A 22,831-nucleotide genomic window follows, 5' to 3' on the forward strand; every position below is an offset into this window, starting at 1 on the left:
TGAAGGGTTCAATCATTGCTACTGATGTATATAATTATTCAACATCTAATGACATGTTTTATTTATTAACGTTGCAGAATTTTACTATACTGATGAGAAATGGGCATTCCTAGTCTTCTCATTGATCACCACCATGGTGCATTACCTTGGGATCTTCACCTAGTAATTCTATATCATGAGCATTGTAACCTATTTTCTAATGAATCATTCTTTTGTTATTTCAATTTTCTTTTAGTGTTTTTGCTTTGCAAAACTATGTGTTCAACCTTTACTAGCTAGATTCATCTGTCCAGGTTTTCTAACACATTTACATGGTACCAAAGCCCATAGGTTGCTAGATAAAAGATGCACTAGTACTTTATTTTGCAGGTATTACAACTTGGAGATCGCAGATTGACAGAAAAATGGAGTTTCCCAAAGCATCGATCCTAACACTGTACAACTATCACGAATCGAAGGACCAAATGGCTTGATACCTTTGTCAAAAAGGGTTGTACAGGATTACCATGGCTGCAAAAGTGGAACCCACTTTAGCCATAGAGAAATCCAAGTACCTCAACCGTATGGATGAGGCCCACAGATCCATATGCATGTGCATCTCTCCAGAGTTGCAGTTTCATCTATTTGCCTACAATACTCCCAATGAGATTTGGAAAAAAGTTGAAGAACTCTACGGGAAACAGGGTGAGATGAAATGACATTTGCTCGAAGTGGAGCTGCTGTCATCGGGTCCACAAAACTATGAGAGAATTCAAGACATCTTCACCAAATATAATGATCTATTACTTCAACTCAAGGGTTCTGGAATTGACAAATCCAAGGAGGAGAGTAGCCAATTTATCTCTATCATGTCAAAGCTTGGACCTGAATACTCCATCTTTGTGTCTACATTTCATTCGATAAGGCTCGCAACAGGTAAATCCTACACTATGCCTTCTCTCAAAGATTTCATGGAGTCCCTTACTTTTGAGCAAGATAAACTCATTGGAATGGGGAAAATCAAACCTCCAAAAGTGCATGCACTTGCTGTGCATGATGGTAGCCACAATAAAAATCATAGATCTGATTCAAATCAGAAAAATCAGTAGCAAAAAGATAAGGGAAAGGTGCATTCCCATTCAAAGATGGAAGGGTACACCAAGCCCTTCAATGACTCCTCCAGCTCGAGAAATGAGAAAGGGAAGAAAGGAAACAGATGCACTTATTGTCAAAGAGGATTCCATCCAAAATCCTCTTGCATGAAGAAAAAAATTGACCAAATGGTAGAAATCCTTCAGAAGCACAACCTTGGGGACCACATCCCTCAGGGCGCCAAGAAGAAAACTGAGGATCCGCCACATAGGAAAGGTAACAATTTTCATGCTTTAGTAGCAATTAATTCTTCCCTTGATGCATGGATTATAGATTCTAGTGTATCAAATCATATGACTGGTGCAAAGGAAGTCTATTCCTCTTTCGATGCATGCAAAGGACCTCCCATCCTCATGGGAGATGACTCACATATTGAGGTCACTGGAAAAGGTAGAGTGGAACTTTTACACAAAAGCTTTGAAGATGTGCTTCTTGTTCCAAAACTTTCGGTAAACCTGCTTTCAGTTTATCAGATCACTCATTCTAGCACTAGAAAGAGAGTGGAATTCACTCTAGATGGAGTGAACATATATGACCTACATAGCAGCTCCAAAATTGCAACTGGTGAGGTAAACAATGGAGCCAGACTGTATACATTTTATGAATTTATTGAATCTGAATCCTCCTTATTGCTTGCACATGCTGATGATAGTAGTAGGCTTTGGCACGAGAGGTTTGGTCACTTAAATTACAGGTATATGCAGCAACTAAGAAAGCATGAGATGGTGGAAGGCTTGCCAAATATCAGTTTCTCCAAAGGAGTTTGTGAAGGGTGTGTCCTTGGCAAACATCCTAGAGAAAAGTTTGACACTGGCAAGACTCACAGAGCATCCTCTCCTCTAGATCTGATCCACAGTTATCTCATGGGGCCTTTTCCTCATCCTTCCATCAAAAAAGCAAGGTATGTGCCTACATTTATTGATGATTTCTCATATTATACTTGGGTGTATCTTCTCAGGAACAAATCTGAAGTTTTGCGGAATTTGAAGATTTCAAAGCACTAGTTGAGACACAGTCAGAGAGAAAGATCAAAGCCCTCCGTACCAAAAATGGGGGGGAATATGTTAACACAGCACTTCAGAAACTTTGCCTTCAGTTTGGCATATAGTTTCAGTAAACAGTTCCATACACTCCGCAACATAATGGAGTTGCTGAGAGAAAGAACCGATCTCTCAAAGAGATGGCTTCCTGCATGTTGCATGCTAAGTCATTGCCTCATAAGCTATGGGCTGAAGCACTTAATCGTGCTAACTACATCTAGAACAGATCTTCTCATAGCTCTGTCAAGGATCAGACCCCCTTTGAGGCTGGAGCGGCACTAAACCAGAGGTCACCCACTTCCATGTTTTCGGCTCCCGAGCATGGGCCAGGATCCCCTCTAAAAAGAGGAAAGCTCTTGATCCACAGAGCATTGAGTGCATCTTTGTTGGATACCCTGATGGTGTGAAGGGATACCGACTCCTGATTTCCTCTACAGACAAGCTCATCATTGAGAAAAGTGTCAAATTTGAGGAAAATCTCTCACATGCACCTCAATTGCCGCATGCAGACACCTTTTATCTACCTCATGTCTAAGATGATGACTCAGTACACTCAGATGCAGATACAGAGCATGCAGATGCTGCAGTAGAGCATGCAGATGTAGAGGTAGAGTCTTCAGATACAAATCCAGTGCATGCATATGATGATCCACATCCAAGCCTAGATTGGGCTTCCAGCAGTGAATAAAATTCCCCTGTCATAAATCAGAGAACAAGGAGTTTACGTGAGATATATGCACAAGACCACCTAGCTGCTAGAAATGTTTTTGTGGGGGATAATTCTAATCTGCAGAGGACTAGCTTAGAGTTTATTGAGCCTCCTCTTGTCCTCACTTCCACTGAACCATCGCCATCTTGGCATTGTCATTTGGTTCAGTCTTCTGATCCACAGTCTTATGTTGAGGCTGTTGGGCATCCATCTTGGGAGTCCGCCATGCAGGAGGAGGAGTATAACTCCCTCCTCGAGAACCAAACCTGGGATTTGGTCCCCCTTCCTTTAGGAAGGAAACTTGTCCATTGCAAATGGTTCTACATGACCAAGGGTGTTGCATATGCGCAAATGACCAGACGGAAAGCAAGGCTAGTAGCCAAAGGCTTCCAACAAGTGCATGGCATTGATTATGACGAGACCTTTGCTCCAGTAGCAAAGATGGATTCCATATGCCTTACACTTTCCGTTGTGGTTGCCCAGGGGTGGGAAGTACATCAGATGGATGTGAAGAATGCCTTTCTTCATGGAGACCTATCTGAGGAGATCTACATGGAGCAGCAACATGGTTTCATTCAGGATTCATCTTTGGTTTGGAGACTGAAGAAATCTCTCTATGGCCTTAAGCAGGCCTCGAGAGCTTGGTATGCGAAGATGGATTCTTTTCTCTTGTCACAAAACTTTGAAAGATGTAAGTCTGATCTGAATGTTTACATGCTCAAGACACATGATTCTCTTCTTATCCTAGTTTTGTATGTGGATGATCTCCTAATCACTGGCAACTTGCCTTCAGCCATTGCCACAGTCAAGAGGGCCTTGCATCATAGGTTCTTGATGACAGACATGGGTCCATTACACTGCTTTCTTGGTCTTGAGATCAGCCAGGATGCCACAGGCATCAAACTCTCTCAGGCTAAGTATGCACAGGATCTCCTCGAGAGATTTCATGACTAACTGCAAGCCAGCACCGACTCCTTTTCTGTCTGGGGTTCACCTTGAGGATGGAGGTGCCACTTCATTAGTTGACAGCACTCTCTACCAACAGCTAGTGGGGAGCTTATTGTACCTCACCCACTCCATACCAGATCTCTCATATGCAGTAGGGGCAGTTTCCAGATACATGCAAGAGCTGCATGAGCTACACTGGAATGCTACCAAGCGCATCCTCCGATATGTGCAGGGCACCATCACCTTCGGGATTCACTATGCAGTAGGCACTACATTGAATCTCCTTGGCTTCACAGATTCTGATTGTGTGGGAGACAACATTGATCGCAAGTCCACCTCCGGATATTCACTCAGTTTACGATCTAGCCCTATCTGTTGGTTGAGCAAGAAGCAGGCTGCTATTTCTCTCTCTTCAGTTGAGGCCGAGTACAAAGGAGTAGTCAACATCACCATTCAGGCTCTGTGGCTATAGCACTTCCTCACTGATTTGGGCATCCAGTTCCACCATCCCATTGTCATCTGGTGTGACAACCAGAGCACTCTCAAATTTTGCAAGGATCCAGTACAGCGGCAATGGACGAAGCACATAGAGATCCATATGCACTACATTAGAGACTTAGTACATGATCGGGTCATTGATTTGCAGTTCTGTCCTTCAGCAGAATAGACTACAGACATATTCACCAAGACATTCACTGAGCAGAAGTTTAGCTCTCTGCACGATCGTCTTGGAGTGAAGGACACAGTTGCTTAGCAACTGTCTTTTCTTCCTCTTTCCTTTTGATTATATCATATGTTGAGGGGGGGGGGTTTCCACGAGGTTTTCCCTCTTTCGTCAATTTTAGTACAAGTTTCACTATATTTTGGGTGACCTTTGGCCTTAGTTGCCAGGGCCCATTTTCTATTTTTCCCCATAGTGGTGTTCAGGGGGGGTGTTGGAACTACTACACACCTAAATGCAGACTCTTAGTTAGAGCATGGGACTAAATACAAGATTCCTTCTGCATGATTTACTCCTTGATTTGCTCCTTCTTTAACTCCCCAACTGGTTAGTTCTTCTGCATGATTTACTCCCTGATTCGCTCCTTTTTTCACTCCACAAGTAGCTAGTTCTTTGCGAAACTTGTTGTAGGTGTTGAGTCTTCTCACTGATCACCACTATGGTGAATTACCTTGGGATCTTCACCTAGTAATGCTACATCATGAGCATTGTAACCTATTTTCTAATGAATCATTCTTTTGTTCAAAAGAAAATAAAAAAATGTGGAGGTTTGTCGTTACACCAAAACCTGCAGGTGTTGGTAAACATTCCAAACCAGTAACTAGGATCCCCAGGGTGGAAATTACAGATTCTATAGAGGTGTGGTGATTCTTCCAACACCCCGCCTCAAACGAAACTTAGGGGAATCGAACCTGGGTCCTAGCTCTGATACCATGTGGAGGTTTGTCATTACACCAAAACCCGCAGGTGTTGGTAAACATTCCAAACCAATAACTAGGATCCCTAGGGTGGAAATTACGGATTCTATAGAGGTGCGGTGATTCTTCCAACACAGACTTCGTTTGCAAAAAATAAATTGTAGATTTAACCTTCATTCAGACGAAGGCTTTGGAGACTTGATCTCAATATTTGTTAAGAAAGAAATGAAGAAGAGCCTTTTGATAGAGCATAGAAACATCAGTATGTTCAAAATAAGATCAAAACCAAGCAGAACGAAGTGCCTGGAGCATGCTCGAACATGGGTATGCATGTAACCTGCGTTTAAAGATTATTTGGTATTATAGAAGTGGAAAATAATAAATCCAAATAATAACTTGATACCTTTTAATTTATTGGTTTTGATTAATTTTTTTAAGAAATATCTATCAAAATGAACAAATAGACCATAGAAACAAAAGGAAATTCTAGATCAAATCCAAAGGGGAAGCTTATGGACCAAGTCGAACATGGTTGTGCATGTGGCCTCTGTTTGAATATTCTGTGATAAATATAAATTTGGAATTGATAAATGACAAAGATTGCATTGGCAGAAAAAATAGAGAATAAACTCATAATTAGCAATGCATTGAATAAGCCTTCTCATTATTGAGTAATTGCTAAATATATTACATAAAAGACAAGGAAACAAACAATAAATAACTAGAATAAGACTCAAGTAGAATTTAACTAAACTCAACTAAAGTGAATTGAATTCAAACTCGCTATGACACATAGTCGAGAAACTCGGGACTATGAGTTTAATGCTCTCAACACCCTTTCATAATTTCAATTGTAAAAATTATTGACACCTTACAATGCATAAGTGTTCTCTTTGAAATTCCAATATAGTTTTTCCCAATGCTTTCGTAAAAATGTTTACAAGTTGATCTCATCATCCATAAAAATTAAGAAAAATATCTCTATTATTGACAAGCTCTCGAATGAAGTAAAAGTGTGTGTCAATATGTTTGTTCTTTTTATGAAACACATTATTTTTGGATAAGGCAATGATAGAGTTGTTATCACAAAAAATAGGAGTTGGCTCCTTTTGAAATCTAAAAGATCATTTAATAGCTTTCCTAGCTATAGTGCATGACAAGTTGTTGAAGTTGCAATGACATATTATAGAATATATTGAAACAATGGATTATTTCTTGGATTCCCATGAATTCAGATTTGTTCCCAAGTGAAAATCATATCTTGAGGTGCTTTTCTAATAATTTAAGTTGCTTGAAATGTCACTATTTGTGTATCCTGAGAGTGACCATTCTTCAGAATTATTGTAGAAAAAACCATAGTTCTGAGTGGCATATCTTAATGTTTTTTCTGCAACTTTACAATAGGAATTCTTAGGTAATTCCATAAATATGTAAATAAAAATAGCTGCAAACATTATGTCAATTCTAGTTGTAGTGAGATATAAGAGACTACCAACAAAACTTGTATACAAAGTATAATCAAGTAATGGTCCTTCGTCTTATTTTCTCAGCTTGGTGCCTAGAGAAATTGGAGTGTCAGCTAGTTTGCATATGATCATTTTGAACTTTTGTAGGATCTCAGTGGCATATTTTTGTTGACAAAAAGAAATGTCATTGACAAATTATTGAATTTCATTTCCTAGGAAATACTTGATATGGCCAAGATCAGTCATGCCAAATTTTTTTTGCCTGACATCTTTGAATTCTTCTAGCATCATATTACTAGTACAAAGCGAATCATCAACATAAAGAAAAATAATGAGAATTTTACGTTCATGATTTAAAAAACAAATTTCACATCTAGTTGAAAAAAATTCCATTTATTTTAAGTTGCATTGGCCATAATAGTTCTAACTGTATCTAACCTTGCTACTAGGCAAAAGGTTTTGCCATAATCTACAACAAGTTGTTCACAAAACCCTTTGACAACCAGTCTTGCCTTATGTTTCTCGATTTCTCTTTTTCATTAAGTTTGGCCTTGTACACCAACTTGAGACCAATGCGGGTTTTATCTTCTGAGAGATCAACCAATTCACAAGTTTCGTTCCTTTATGGATATGATTTTCTAATTCATTACATCAAACCAACATTTATTTTTTACTGCCTCTTCAAAGTGGGTTGGTTGACACGAAAGAAGCGTAAAAATATTATGGTAATCAAAATCATGCTGCTACTCATACATACCCCTAATGCTACTAATTTTCTTATTATCTTTTGAGGATGACAATTCACTACTAGATTCATTGTTGGAAGAGGTACCATTTTCAGAGTGGTGTGGCTCTTCTTGTAACTACAATCTTGGAATCCTTGGTGGATGAACACGTTGATTTGAAGCTTCATCAATTTTCTCCCACCAGGATTTGTTTTCAAAAAACTTAACATCTCTCTGTAACAAAAAAAAATTAGTGAGAAGATCATAGAGTCTATAGTCTTTTGACTATTCACTGTAGCCTAGAAAGATGTGTTTTTCACTTCTATCATCAATTTTAGTTTGGAGCTTCTCTGAAACATGTGAAAATGTTGCACAACTAAATATTCCAAAGGTAGATATATTCACCTTCTTACCACTACGTCCCTTAAGGAACTCTATCTTTAACACTGGTTGTTATAGATTTATGTAAGAATATATAATACACTAGCAACAAATTCAACCCAATACTCATTGGACAACTTATTTTCATGATGCATGCATACTGACATTATCATGATTAACTGTTTTTTTTTCTTTCTGCTACTTCATTCTGTTATGGAATGTATCTGGTTCTATTCTACATGATGATGCCTTGCTATTGAAAAAATGGTTTGAAATCATTGGAACTGTATTCTGTTTCTTTCTCTGAGCTAAGTTCTTTCAAAATCTTGCCACTTTTCTTTTCTTCTTCTGCTTTAAACTCTTTGAACCTTGAGAAAGTATTAGGCTTATCTTTGAGAAAATAAATCCATATTTTCCTGGTATAGTCATTAATAAAGGTGCGAAAATATAAACCACCACCAATCGACTATGTTTTCATTTGACAACAAATATCTATGTGGACTAACTCTAAGCCCATTATTTTTCTCTATTAAAAGATGTGGAAAATTTGTCTCTTTTGTGTTTTTCTAGAATAAATATTTCACATTTACAATATTTTTCATTCACAAAAGGGAGACGAGTGACCATAATTTTTTTTTAAGAAGAATAAGATTTTTGAAGGGAATATGATGATACCTAGAATTCCATAATTGTGACTCATCTATCCTTGACACATTGTGTGCAAAAGACTGTGAGATATTTTAGCTTATAAGAGTCAAGAGAAACATCATATTCATGGTTTTTCTACATTGGATATAAGTCTTCTATTGAGAGGTTTCTCATATATATTGTTAGGGTCCTATAATTTTTATAGGATTGCTTGATTATAGTTGATCATTATTATATTTCATTGTAAATAATATTCCATATTGTAAATTATTTTCAAAAAAGGTCAAAACCTTGAGAAAATAAAAAAATATGCTTGTAAGCCAAAATGCATTGTTAGGGAATAATTAAGTGTGTTTATATTAAAATAATCACATCATTTAAATGTGATTAAATAAATTGCAATAAGGCACATGATAGGCTAAAATGTTTTGTATATCTCCTATTTCACCTTATCCTAAGTTCAAAATAAAATATTAAGAGGCGCAAGTAGACGAAGTTCTTTGTCATTTAATGGTTAATGTCTAACAAGTTGAAAACATCAGAATTTGATCCTGAACATGATCAACAGCTGACAGTGTGTTACGCCCCCCCCCCCCCCCCCCCCCCCAACAACCATCCAAACTTTACCATTGGGGGGCGGGGTCCGAAATGGGCGGTATTCAAAACTGCGCCTACTGTAATGTGTCAACACTAGGTGATTTCGCACCCCCTCAGGCAAAACCATTAACTATTTCCCGCTCCCTCTGAAAAGTGGTTTCTCTGCCAAGTGAAACCACTTCCCCTCATCCGCTTACCATGTCCCCACTTCATCACGTTCGCCACTCCTATTCTGCCACGTATCCTTCACCCATTACTCCTGCACCAACAGACATTGCCATGTCATCTCCCACATCAACGTCGTTCATATTTCTCATGATCAGTTGAAACTATGCTTTTTCCTATACATAAAATTAACTTTAAACATGGTTTCCAAACCAATGATGACAAATTTTCAGAAACTGAAAGAGGTTTTTCTACCAACATCCTCGTCTACAAAAATTTGTCTCAGTTTTCTAACAGCTATTATGGTTCTAAATATACAGAGGAAGCTTTACAGGCATATTTTCCGAAATTTTCTTGTTTAGTCATATGTTTGAAGAACATATTGTGGCCAATCAGAGATGACTCTTGAGAACATGGAAAAATTTTATTACAAAAGGAGAGATACATGTACATCTTTATAGCCTATTTTTTGGACAGTGCAAAGTCCTATTTTCGTCACATTTTTGAAAGAATATTGGGAACAGCTGGAGCTGAATTTTGAGGATCGAAGAGAGGCTTATATCAAGAACATATTTATATACAACGACCTCTCTCACATTTTACATAGTTATCTTGTATTGAGATATACAAAGGGATGACTGGACCCTATTTTGCAAAATTTCAGGAGGAAAATGCTCAAAGACAATCAACCACCTCATCAACTAAGAGTTGCAATCAAATTTGAATTTCTCTTGTTTTTCGAAACATAAATCCATAATGATAGTTCCAAGTAGATACATTAGTTTTGAATGTCCTACATTTCATTTATATTTGTGTAAAACAATTTAGGATATTTGTAAAAAGATCTTGAGATTTTTATCATGATATTTTAGTTTAGAATTTGTATAAATACTTCATCATTTGAAGTAATAGATGTTGGGGTTTTGTATGAAGAAATCTATTGTCCAACATAAAGCTGCTCATTGAGCTCAAATTGGTTGATCAATAATACAAAGGCTCTTCATGGGATACTTTTGTTGCGATATACTGGTGATGTTTTCCTTAGTGTAATTGTGTTTCCACTATTATTCTTTGTATGTTTATCATATGAAATCTAATTGTAAAATAGGAGATGTGAAAAATATGATATGTTTTTGAGCACCCTATTTGGACTGCATTTACAATATGTATGTTTTCTTCTGAAAGTCTGATTGAGAAAACCTTAAACTCTTCTCAATCCCTACTGAATCACACCTTTTCTCCATTCCATTATTCAATTTAAAGATCTAGGAAATGTAGCTAGCTTGCCCTGTGATTACTCCTTTGACTTTTTGGTGTAGCATCGATATCTTCTATCTCCATTGCCCAATGGCCTTCCCTTACTGTTCCAACAAAACAAATTAAAAAACCAAACTCTGAGCCCAATAAGTAGCCTAAAAATCTAATCAAAATAACGCTAAATATAATAGAGAGATCCTTCTCTAAGTTTAGGAGTGCTATATCCTAAACTCGAAAGTGGTTTTGATGTTGCCATCGTGGTTTTTTCTTCAACCTTGAAATTACGGAACACTAACATAGTGGCGACCATACTCTGGAAGGACATTTCATCTTCCTCAGAAAAGTGTATCCTCTTCCAGATCTGATTGCGGATGGTAAACAATGATTAGACAAAAGAAGGCTAAATTATTCTCCTGGCGACTCCATGTTTCAACAATCAAAGCTCAAAGTTTGCATGGCGACTGTTGAGTCTTGAAAATGTCATTCATTTCCATTACACTTTCACTATTATGTCCATTATATCACCTCCATTTCACTACTATGTCACCACATTCATCCCACTTTCATTATCATTGGGCCACCTTTATGTTTTTCCAATCTTTATTTTTTCTAGGCCTTTTAAGAGAATTTGTGGTTAAACATTAGAAAATAATGTGCATATGCTTATACCTAACAAATGGGTTGAGGTTGTTGACATGTGTAGGTTGAAAGGATACTTCTAGAAGACCCTTATGTGGCACTCTAAGGACAAATTCGAATTTGGTTGGAAAGAATCATGGGATCATGAGGATATGTGTCACATCTCCTAATTGTATTGTAACTCTAAGAAGGCATGTGTCTTATCAGTTCCTATTTTGATTAGGACTCTAGAGGTAGAGGGAGAGATTCATGGATTCTAATTAATGAGATGGCTTCTCATCTTTTGTATAAATAGGAGATCTCTCTCCTTCATTAGTTAGTCTATTTCGCTTAAGATTTTTAGTCCCTAGTTCTTAAGTTTGTAATTCTTCCTTGATGGCTTTTGAAAGCTTTGGAAAACTTTGTTGTACTTTGTACTTTTGAAGAATTTGAATAAAGCTTTGATGTTCTCAACATGGAAGGAGATGTGAAGTAGATGTCATGGAGCATATCAGAATGTAAGGTAGAGTAGATTTCATTTTGTAAATATTGCTTTGTAGAATGTAAGGTAGAGCAAATTTCATTTTGTAAATATTGCTTTGATTTCATTATGTTATTTGATTGCTTTCAAGTTTGATAAATTAGATTTTTCATTCATGCAATTTTAATTCATGCAAGTGTGTTCAATTTTGCTTTGATTTCATTATGTTATTTGATTGCTTTCAAGTCTGATAGATTAGATTTTTCATTCATACAATTTTAATTCATGCAAGTGTGTTCAATTTTGCTTTGATTTCATTATGTTATTTGATTGCTTTCAAGTTTGATAGATTAGATTTTTCATTCATGCAATTTTAATTCATGCAAGTGTGTTCAATTTTGCTTTGATTTCATTATGTTATTTGATTGCTTTCAAGTTTGATAGATTAGATTTTTCATTCATGCAATTTTAATTCATGCAAGTGTGTTCAACCGGTTGATTGTAGATTAGTGATGCACATAGCCTTTTAATGACTAATGACATGATAGAATCATCTTGTCCTTCTGCTGAAGCAGTAAGGATACTGGGTCTCATAGTCACTAGCTCATTGTTTGGTTGTTGCATTCTATTTTGATTGTAGATTAGTGATGCACATAGCCTTTTAATGACTAATGACCTGATAGAATCATCTTGTCCTTCTACTGAAGCAGCAAGGATACTGAGTCTCATAGTCACTAGCTCATTGTTTGGTTGTTGCATTCTATTTTGATTATATATTAGTGATGCACATAGCCTTTTAATAACTAATGACATGATAGAATCATCTTGTCCTTCTGCTGAAGCAGCAAGGATACTGGGTCTCATGGTCACTAGCTCATTGTTTGGTTATTTCATTTTATCTTGATTGAACTAGCTGTATATTTACACTTTTGTTTAAATACTAATTCCATCAATAACATGTTTTAAGTTCTTTTGAAGTGCTAAGTTTTGGAAGTTACCATTAGGGACATAGGCCTTGTCTTGAAATCTTTATCCATACTTGTCCTTTAAAAGTATTCTTAAGACCTTAGAATAGGATTTCCATTTGCATTAAACACTTTAGAAAACCAACAATAACAAAACCCCAAAAAAACAACATAAACTATAAAACAACGAAGTAAGAAAAAGATTAACTAAGCACATATGGTGCACCACACTTCATCAGTTTACGATACCCGGATTGATAATTTATGTAGAGCAATTTAAGACATTAAATTGACTAGACATTTTGGCGCCGTTGCCAGGGAAGTGTAATTAGGAGACCTTATTTCTTACATCTGAAAAAAAAATTAATAATTCTTGAGTATGCTCTCCTCCTGCACTTCATGTGATCTAGAGGATCAGAAAAATGATTGTTAAGTAAAAAAAAAAAATTAATAATTCTTGAGTATGCTCTCCTCCTGCACTTTGTGTGATTTGGAGGATCAGAAAAAGAATTGTTATGTAAAAGAAAAAAAGAGACAAAATAAACTTCAACATTTCAATTGATTCAATAAAAAAAAAATGAAAAAAAAAAAAACTCAACTGCTTTGATAGGTTCAAATTGTCCAAAATTTTTTGGTTATGGTTTGTAGTGGTCTTCAAAACATTGTATCCTGTTTTAATAAGGTTTTGCAACTTAGCTGCGGAAACTGCCCTGATTCCGCAGCTAGCTGAGAATTCCGCAGCTGTTTTAAGATTTAGCAGGTTACAAGCATCCATTGAAAAAATTAACCACATGGGCATCTCCAGAATATTCCGGACATTGATCCTATCCTAGTCACCCAGCTCAGATAAAAAAAAAAAAAAAAACAGCTTATATAGCTATCTCCATTCTTAGCTTTCACTGTGGCTTCAAAAAAAAAAAATCTACCTCCTTGATTAGGGTTTGGCCTGAAATAAACCTGCAACATAAAAAAAATGCATTGTATATGTGAGAAAAGAAGGGGGATCGAATGTTAAAATGATTAGGTAACAACGAGGAGGTGAATGAAATCAAGGGGCCTCGAAATTTCTTTTTAGAGGCTGAAATTTATTATTGTTCAGGTGGATTGTGCTCCTTGTTTGAGGACCGAATTGTGCATTTTTGGAGGTTGATTCTTGTAGGAGGCATTCATCATTTAGTGGCAGATTTCTGAGTTGATTTCACCTTTGGATAACTACATTATCAATCAGAAACAGAGGGTCACACTCTCAATTTTCCTCATTTTCTGCTATTGAGTTTGAAAAAGATGAGTTTTACAGTTCAAAAACACGTAGGCAACATTGAATCTCATCTCTACCATCATGGATTCATAAAAATCCTTATTAAGGACCAGTTGAAGAAAACTAAGGATACCTGGGAGCAATTATTGACAAGAAACCACTTCCAAGAGCCGTCTGAGGCCTCTGGAAGCAGTCCACCAAAAATTCCAAGGAAAACTAGGAAGAAAGAAAAGAACATTACAGTCCAAGACTCCCCTGCAATAGAAATTCGAGAAACTGTCCAAAACGAAGGAGAAGATAGAGCTAAAAATAAGAAACAGAAGAAAGAAAAAGGCAAAAGAACCATTCAAGAAGTCTATCCATCCCCCGAGCAATCCATAGAGGAGGATTATCAACCTCTGTCAGAAAAGATTAGTAAATACATTGAAAGAAAAACTCAGAAAAATACATAAACAGCAGAGGCTTAACAGGCAAGTACTCGAACTCTTTTTGAGGATTCACTCTTCTTTTCATTGCTGCGAAAAGGTGAAAATTGTGGTGGACAGCTTGACATGTATAAGAATGCACAAATTCGTATCATCCAACCACTAATTCCAAAATTTTACAGGCCGAATGCAAAACTGATAACTTAGAAAAACGTAAACAGCAGAAAAATGTCAAATTTAAAACGCTCGATTTGCCCAAACAAAGACGAATTTCAAGAAAATAAAACATGGGTTTTTTTTCCAGGTGGGTCAATTAGATAACCCAGAAACCGTTTGAAGAAATTTGTGGCGGTCTGGGAGAAATCCTCGGTTCTTTGGAGCCTCTTTTTTGCCGCCGCGTGAAGAAAAACAGAATTTGAGTTAATTAACTGATAGTTTGATGTGTGATTCAATTCCGCATGCCTAAGGAAGAGAAATCCAAATAGGAATCAACTATGTGCTGTTATTCAAGCTTAATTACATGTCTTTAATAACTAACAGTTCCATGCAACGTGTGACTGTGTTTCAGTTTTACGACCAGCAATAAAGATGTGTTTTAAACTCATATGGCTCTTCACAACAAAGACGTGTCCATAGTACTCCGCCAAGCAAGAGGGAAGTTTGTCGGTTGGTTCCATCAATGGGAGATGACAATAGTAAATGATTTCAATAATTTAAATGCATGGGAGTTGTAGATTATGCAGAATTTAGGAATGTTGATATGGTGATAGAGGTTGTAAGAGAGAAAATTTCCATTGAAGCGAGAAATATTTATTGACCTGGAAAATATTTGTCCTGAACACTGCATCTTAGCCTCTAATACGTCCATGATTGATCTCAATCCCATTAGTGCAAAAACATATGTTCAAGACCGTATAGTAGGGGCACATTTTTTTTTTCAGTCCTGCACATGTGATGCCACTCCTTGAAATCGTTTGAACAGAGAAAACTTCACCACAGATTATTGTTGACCTTATAAATGTTGGAAAGAATATAAAGAAAGTCCCTATAGTGGTGGGAAATTTCATCGGCTTTGCTATCAATCAAATGTTCTTTCCATACACTCAATCAACTCATATGTTGGCAATTCTTGGTGCAGATATTTATAGAATAGACAAAGTCATCACAAGTTTTGGAATGATTGCAAGATCTTGTTGGATATGAAGTATCTATTGAGGTTGGACAGCAATTTGTTACAGCCTTCACTCCTCCACATTTTTTTTCTCTTCCACGCACACAGACACTCCATTTCACAGTGCTTTCCACACTCTGTTTTCATTAGCTACGGAAACAAGCCACTTTCCGCAGCTGATTTAACTTTCCGCAGCTGGCCCAACTTTCCGCAGCTGGCTTAACTTTCCGCAACTGTTTTGTTAAACTCTAGGTTGCAGGTGTCATCAAGCAAAACAAGCCACATGGGTAGTTGGGGGAATGTCAGTACATGGATGGTGTCTTATTCATTCAGTCAAATTTGTTGAAAAAGACCCCGGTCAAAGGGAAGTCAAGTTGAGTGTTATCACTAAGTCGCCACACTGAGTCGCCACACTAAGTCGCTGCATATCAAGAAAAAATAAATATTTTTGAATCAATGAAATGAATAAGTTATTTGCTCACTTTTCTCAAGGTATTGATTAATTTTGGATTTATGATGAAAGATGAATGGCTAACTTTGTATCCAAGATTTTTAGCTACAGAACTGTGCACATTCCACAGCTAAAGTCCAATTCCGCAGCTGTTCTCCAATTCCGCAGCCAGAAAAACCTCATTGTTCAAATCAGCCTAACTTTTTCATACAAAATCAGATTTTGATGATTTAAGTACCATTGGAAATATCTCAACAAGATCTACACAATGAGAAATCCATCATTTGAGTTTTAAATGGCAAATAATGAAATAAATTGCTGAAAGGAAGCAACATCAAATTGAGGCACTAATTCCAAAGCAGGTATAAATTCTTTTGATTTTTCCTTTGAGAACTTGTTTCATTAATACAAATTCTTAGTTTTGTGTGTAAATATCATAACTAGAGAGATTGATCACCTCTCTCCTTTGATAATCTTACATTCCATTGCAGAAGAAGTATTAGTTTTTTTGCAGGTTTCAGGAGGAAGGACAAATGACTACAAGAGAATGGTGTCTCTCTAAGAGACCAATTTGTTTCATAAGAGGCTGATCAACAACAAAGAGGAAATATGCTGATGTAAATTCAGATCCAAACACTTGAAAAACTTTCAGATATTATTGTCTCCATCACATCCATACTTCATAATAAACCATTCACCTCATTTCACTCCATATTTTCCATTTACATTCACATACACTTTCCATCTCTTTTTGTCCATTCATAACCCACAAATAAAAGCAAGAGGCTCATTCACATGCTTATTGCCCATTTTCATTCTTGTTCTCCATTGCCATCTTCCATTTTCATCTTCCATTCCTTGTCATTTTCATTCCGCAAATAAGCCCTGCTTCAATGCAAATTATTGAGTCCATAGTCCTTTGAGTCTAAGTTCTTTGTAAAAACACCTTGAGGCTTGCATGCCTTAATGGCAAGCCCTCATGCTAACAAACAATGGGAATACATTAATGTCCCTTGTTCATCAAATCTTCTAGGTGACTCGACTTCAGCAAATTCATTCGTACCTAGCAAGATGTGTTTGGGCATCTTGACTCTCATTGTCATCAATGGTGAGAGTTCTCGTGTTGACTAGTGGCATCCATTAATGGCCACTAAGCCAACAATTTCCTACTATGTTCGACATCAGAACATCTTTTCACATAGTAGGAATTGTGCCAATGAGTTTTGAAGACATGAAGACTATTATTTTCAGCATTTTGGAGTAGATTCAGCAAGTTTTAATAGAAGCAATAAAAAGTCATCTTATCTCTCTATCCATGATTCCTCTTGTTCAGCCACCTGAAGAAGAATATGATGAGAAATTTTCAGCCACTACACATACAACTCATCCATTCCAAAGGGTAAGTGAAGGTACGTCATTTTCTAACTTTTGACCATAGAATTCCATAAAAAGCTAGAATGATAATTGTTGGAAAAACATTTCTCTTCCTCATTTCATAAAATTTCCAATACCATCAGTTGGGGGGGAATACATTTATATTCATACATTGCCATGTTCATATCATATTCAGGAGCCCACATACTTCCAACATATATTAGTTATTACATTTCTATTATGAGCATACAATGGCTTTTGAAAAAGTGCTTAAAGGATAAATTGGATACAAACAAAATCATGGTTGTCACACAAGAACCAACCATCATGCAATCCAATAAAGATATACTTTGAAACAATAATCAAAATATCATTATGCAAAGTTCAAAGATCAAAATAGAAGGCAACAAAAAAAAAAAAAAAAAAAATGGTTGTAACACAAGAACCAACCATGTTGCAATTCAAGTAAAACGCTTTGTAGAAATATGAAGTTATCAAATGATATCATGCAAAGTTAAGCCAAAGCTCAAGGATCAAAAGAGTTAATGTAATATATATTCTATGAGGACATGCAATAGCTTCAGTTGGGGGGTATGTTGAGTCTTGAAAATGTCATTCATTTCCATTACACTTTCACTATTATGTCCATTATATCACCTCCATTTCACCTCCATTTCACTACTATGTCACCACATTCATCCCACTTTCATTATCATTGGGCCACCTTTATGTTTTTCCAATCTTTATTATTTCTAAGCCTTTTAAGTGAATTTGTGGTTAAACATTAGAAAATAATGTGCATATGCTTATACCTAACAAATGGGTTGAGGTTGTTGACATGTGTAGGTTGAAAGGAGACTTCTAGAAGACCCTTATGTGGCACTCTAAGGCCAAATTCGTTTTCGTTGGAAAGAATCATGGGATCATGAGGATATGTGTCACATCTCCTAATTGTATTGTAACTCTAAGAAGACATGTGTCTTATCAGTTCCTATTTTGATTAGGACTCTAGAGGTAGAGGGAGAGATTCATGGACTCTAATTAATGAGATGGTTTCTCATCTTTTGTATAAATAGGAGATCTCTCTCCTTCATTAGTTAGTCTATTTCGCTTAAGCTTTTTAGTCCCTAGTTCTTAAGTTTGTAATTCTTCCTTGATGGTTTTTGAAAGCTTTGGAGAACTTTGTTGTACTTTGTACTTTTGAAGAATTTGAATAAAGCTTTGATGTTCTCAACATGGAAGGAGATGTGAAGTAGATGTCATGGAGCATATCAGAATGTAAGGTAGAGTAGATTTCATTTTGTAAATATTGCTTTGTAGAATGTAAGGTAGAGTAGATTTCATTTTGTAAATATTGCTTTGATTTCATTATGTTATTTGATTGCTTTCAAGTTTGATAAATTAGATTTTTCATTCATGCAATTTTAATTCATGCAAGTGTGTTCAATTTTGCTTTGATTTCATTATGTTATTTGATTGCTTTCAAGTTTGATAGATTAGATTTTTCATTCATGAAATTTTAATTCATGCAAGTGTGTTCAATTTTGCTTTGATTTCATTATGTTATTTGATTGCTTTCAAGTTTGATAGATTAGATTTTTCATTCATGCAATTTTAATTCATTCAAGTGTGTTCAATTTTTCTTTGATTTCAATATGTTATTTGATTGCTTTCAAGTTTGATAGATTAGATTTTTCATTCATGTAATTTTAATTCATGCAAGTGTGTTCAACCGGTTGATTGTAGATTAGTGATGCACATAGCCTTTTAATGACTAATGACATGATAGAATCATCTTGTCCTTCTGCTGAAGCAGCAAGGATACTGGGTCTCATAGTCACTAGCTCATTGTTTGGTTGTTGCATTCTATTTTGATTGTAGATTAGTGATGCACATAGCCTTTTAATGACTAATGACATGATAGAATCATCTTGTCCTTCTGCTGAAGCAGCAAGGATACTGGGTCTCATAGTCACTAGCTCATTGTTTGGTTGTTGCATTTTATTTTGATTGTATATTAGTGATGCACATAGCCTTTTAATGACTAATGACATGATAGAATCATCTTGTCCTTCTGCTGAAGCAGCAAGGATACTGGGTCTCATAGTCACTAGCTCATTGTTTGGTTATTGCATTTTATCTTGATTGAACTAGCTGTATATTTACACTTTTGTTTAAATACTAATTCCATCAATAACATGTTTTAAGTTCTTTTGAAGTGCTAAGTTTTGGAAGTTACCATTAGGGACATAGGCTTTGTCTTGAAATCTTTATCCATACTTGTCCTTTAAAAGTATTCTTAAGACCTTAGAATAGGATTTCCATTTGCATTAAACACTTTAGAAAACCAACAAAAACAAAACCCCAAAAAAACAACATAAACTATAAAACAACGAAGTAAGAGAAAGGTTAACTAACCACATATGGTGCACCACACTTCATCAGTTTACGATACCCGGATTGATAATCTATGTAGAGCAATTTAAGACATTAAATTGACTAGACAGCGACTCTCTTATCAAAGAATCTAGAGTTGTAAAGCACTTATGGTGACTCCATTTCATTTTTGATTGTTTTCAAAATGAGTTCAAGAATACAATGCAGATATACTCCTATGGACAGATCAAGAATTCCAAGTTTTCCAAATCCCATGCCTAGTTGTGATTGGTTAACTAATCTTCCATTATTTAAAGATAAAAAAGGAGATGATGTTGTTGTAAATTTATTGAGGTTTCATATGCACATCCATAAGCTTAAAATCAAATTTCATGAACATTTTCTTATGAACATTTTTATGGCAACTTTGGAGGAAAAGGTTAGATCTTGGTATGAAAATCTACTTGCTACTAGTGTATGCTCATTAAAAAAATTTCATACTATTTTTTGTGAGAACTACAGAGGGGATTATCTATCTTTGTTGATGATTCAAAACTATTGTGGTCATTTTGAAAGTTTTACTCAATATCTAGAAGATTTCTATGATGATGATCAGTTCACAAATGATGAAATACTAGAGGCTTTAGATGGAAATCCTTTTCAACATTATGAACAAAAGGTAGAGGTCTTGTTTGAATTGTCTTCCCCTCAGGAAGAAAAAAAGGATATATGTTGTCTATATGATCATGAAGATTCCCCACGGGAAATAATTCTTGTAGCACCATGACAAACTAATTAGACAGAGGTAAAGGACGAAATTTAGCAGACTGAACATGATCAAGAAGAGTACAACAATGAAAATCAACAAGATATTTCAGATACCATGGATGAACACATTAACATTGTGGTTGTCTCAAGTGTAGAAGATCAAATTAAAGAACAAATTCCTTGTACTAATCAGCAAGTAAAGGTAATTGAGCATATTGTTGAACATTCATTTGTTCATTTACAACAGTCTTGTGATCCGAAAGAAGAACCAGCAGAGCTTAATCCTCTTGATCCACAAGAACATTTTCAACAAGTAGTGTTTTCTTCAGTGATTAAAGACCAATCATATTTACATGATGAAGATCTTATGTTGCATGTTTTCCATGATCCTTTGGTCAATTTATTGCATTCATTGGTGAAGGTATAATTTTGCAGATTCATCAATACAGCTATTGGATCCAGTGGAAAAGTCAAGTTGCAATTTTTTGAATTTATTTTTCCACCTAAAAAAGTGGAATGCAAACTTCAGTTAAGTATCCATTTGCTTCAATGGTTGTGTTGGATGTTTGTTATCACTTGATATGGCATTCATTTTATCAGATTAAAGTTGGTAGCAAAGTGCAACTAAGCTCCATACTTTGAGCATTTTTGTTTCTCAACGCATTCTTTCTAGTTTCAGTTTCAAATTGTAGTACAACTATCAGTTCAGCGCATATTTCAGATTTCAATGTGTAGAATGGTATTGATTTCAGTTTAAGAGTTCTTCAGTAGCAAATATTTTATGGCAGAACAAGTTGTAGGTTTTGGGATGAGAACAATGGATCAGGATACTAGTCTATGATGTTCTTGACACTTCACCAGAAAGTGCCATCCCTAGCTGGAGTCACTGTTAGGGTCCTATAATTTTTATAGGATTTCTTGATTATAGCTGATCATTATTACATTTCGTTGTAAATAATATTCCATATTGTAAATTATTTAAAAAAAAAAGTCAAAACCTTGAGAAAAAAAAATATGCTTGCAAGTCAAAATGCAACATTAGGGAATAATTAAGTGTGTTTAGATTAAAATAATCACATCATTTAAATGTGATTAAATAAATTGTAATAAGGCACATGATAAGATAAAATGTTTTGTATACCTATTATTTCACCTTATCCTAAGTTCAAAAGAAAATATTAAGAGGCGCAAGCGGACGAAGTTCTTTGTCGTTTAATGGTTAATGTCTGACAGGTTGAAAACATTGGGATTTGATCCCGCACATGATCAATGACCCACAGTACATCCCCCCCCCCACCAATGTGTCAACACAAGGTGATTTCGCACCCCCCTCAGGCGAAACCATTAATAATTTCCCCACCCTCTGAAAAGTGGTTTCTCCGCCAAGAAAAACCACTTCCCCTCATCTGCTTACAATGTCCCCACTTCATCGCCTCTGCCACTCCTATTCCTCCATGTACCTTCGCCCATTACTCCCGCATCTATGCACACTGCCATGTCATCTCCTACATCCATGTCATTCATATGTCTCATGACCAGTTGAAACTATGCATTTTCCTATACACCACATTCACTTAAAACATGGTTTCCAAACCAATGATGACAAATTTTCAGAAACTGAAAGAGGTTTCTATTATGGTTTTGGATATATAAATGAAGCTTTGCAAACATATTTTCCCAAATTTTCCTGTTTAGACATACCTTTGCAGAACATATTATGGCCAATCAGAGACGAATCTTGATTAAATGGAGGAGGTTTGTGTTCCTCAGCTTCTAATGTACAATAAGCTACTTCATATATTACACATCTATTATAGAACGAGAGATAAATGTACATCTTTACAGCATATGTTTTGGATTGTGCAAAGTCCTGTTTTAGTCACCTTTTTGCAGAGAATATTGGGAATAGTTGGAGCTGAATTTTGGGAATTTGAGAGAGGTTTATCTCAAGAACATATTTATCTACAATAACCTCTCTCACATTTTACATAGCTATCTTGGATTGAGATATACAAAGGGATGATTGGACCCTATTTTGCATAATTTCAAGAGGAAAATGCTCAAAGACAGTTAGCCACCTCATCAACTAAGAGTTGCAATCAAATTCAAATTTCTCTTCTTTGTCAACATAAATCCATAATGATAGTGCCAAGTAGATACATTAGTTTTGAATGTCCTACATTTCATTTCTATTTGTGTAAAATAGTTTAGGATATTTGTAAAAAGATCTTGAGATTTTTATCAAGATATTTTATTTTAGAATTTGTATATATACTTCATCATTTGAAGTAATAGATGTTGGGGTTTTGTATGAAGAAATTTATTGTCCGATGTAAAGCTTCTCATTGAGCTCAAATGGGTTGATCAATAATATAAAGAGTCTTCACAAGATACTTGTGTTGTGATATACTGGTGATGTTTTTCTTAGTGTAATTGTGTTTCCACTATTATTATCTGT

General features: G+C 35.8%; 1 pseudogene; it reads right to left on the reverse strand.

Moving 5' to 3' along the window:
• The window catches only part of LOC149208584 (uncharacterized), a 54,513-nt pseudogene extending 32,303 nt beyond the window's left edge, over window positions 1-22,210 (reverse strand).
• Window positions 22,211-22,831: the final 621 nt, after the last annotated feature.

Source organism: Pinus tabuliformis, chromosome 1_2, assembly GCF_031772625.1.
Source record: "Pinus tabuliformis cultivar Carrire ecotype Pingquan chromosome 1_2, CPIR1, whole genome shotgun sequence".
Lineage (NCBI taxonomy): Eukaryota > Viridiplantae > Streptophyta > Pinopsida > Pinales > Pinaceae > Pinus > Pinus tabuliformis.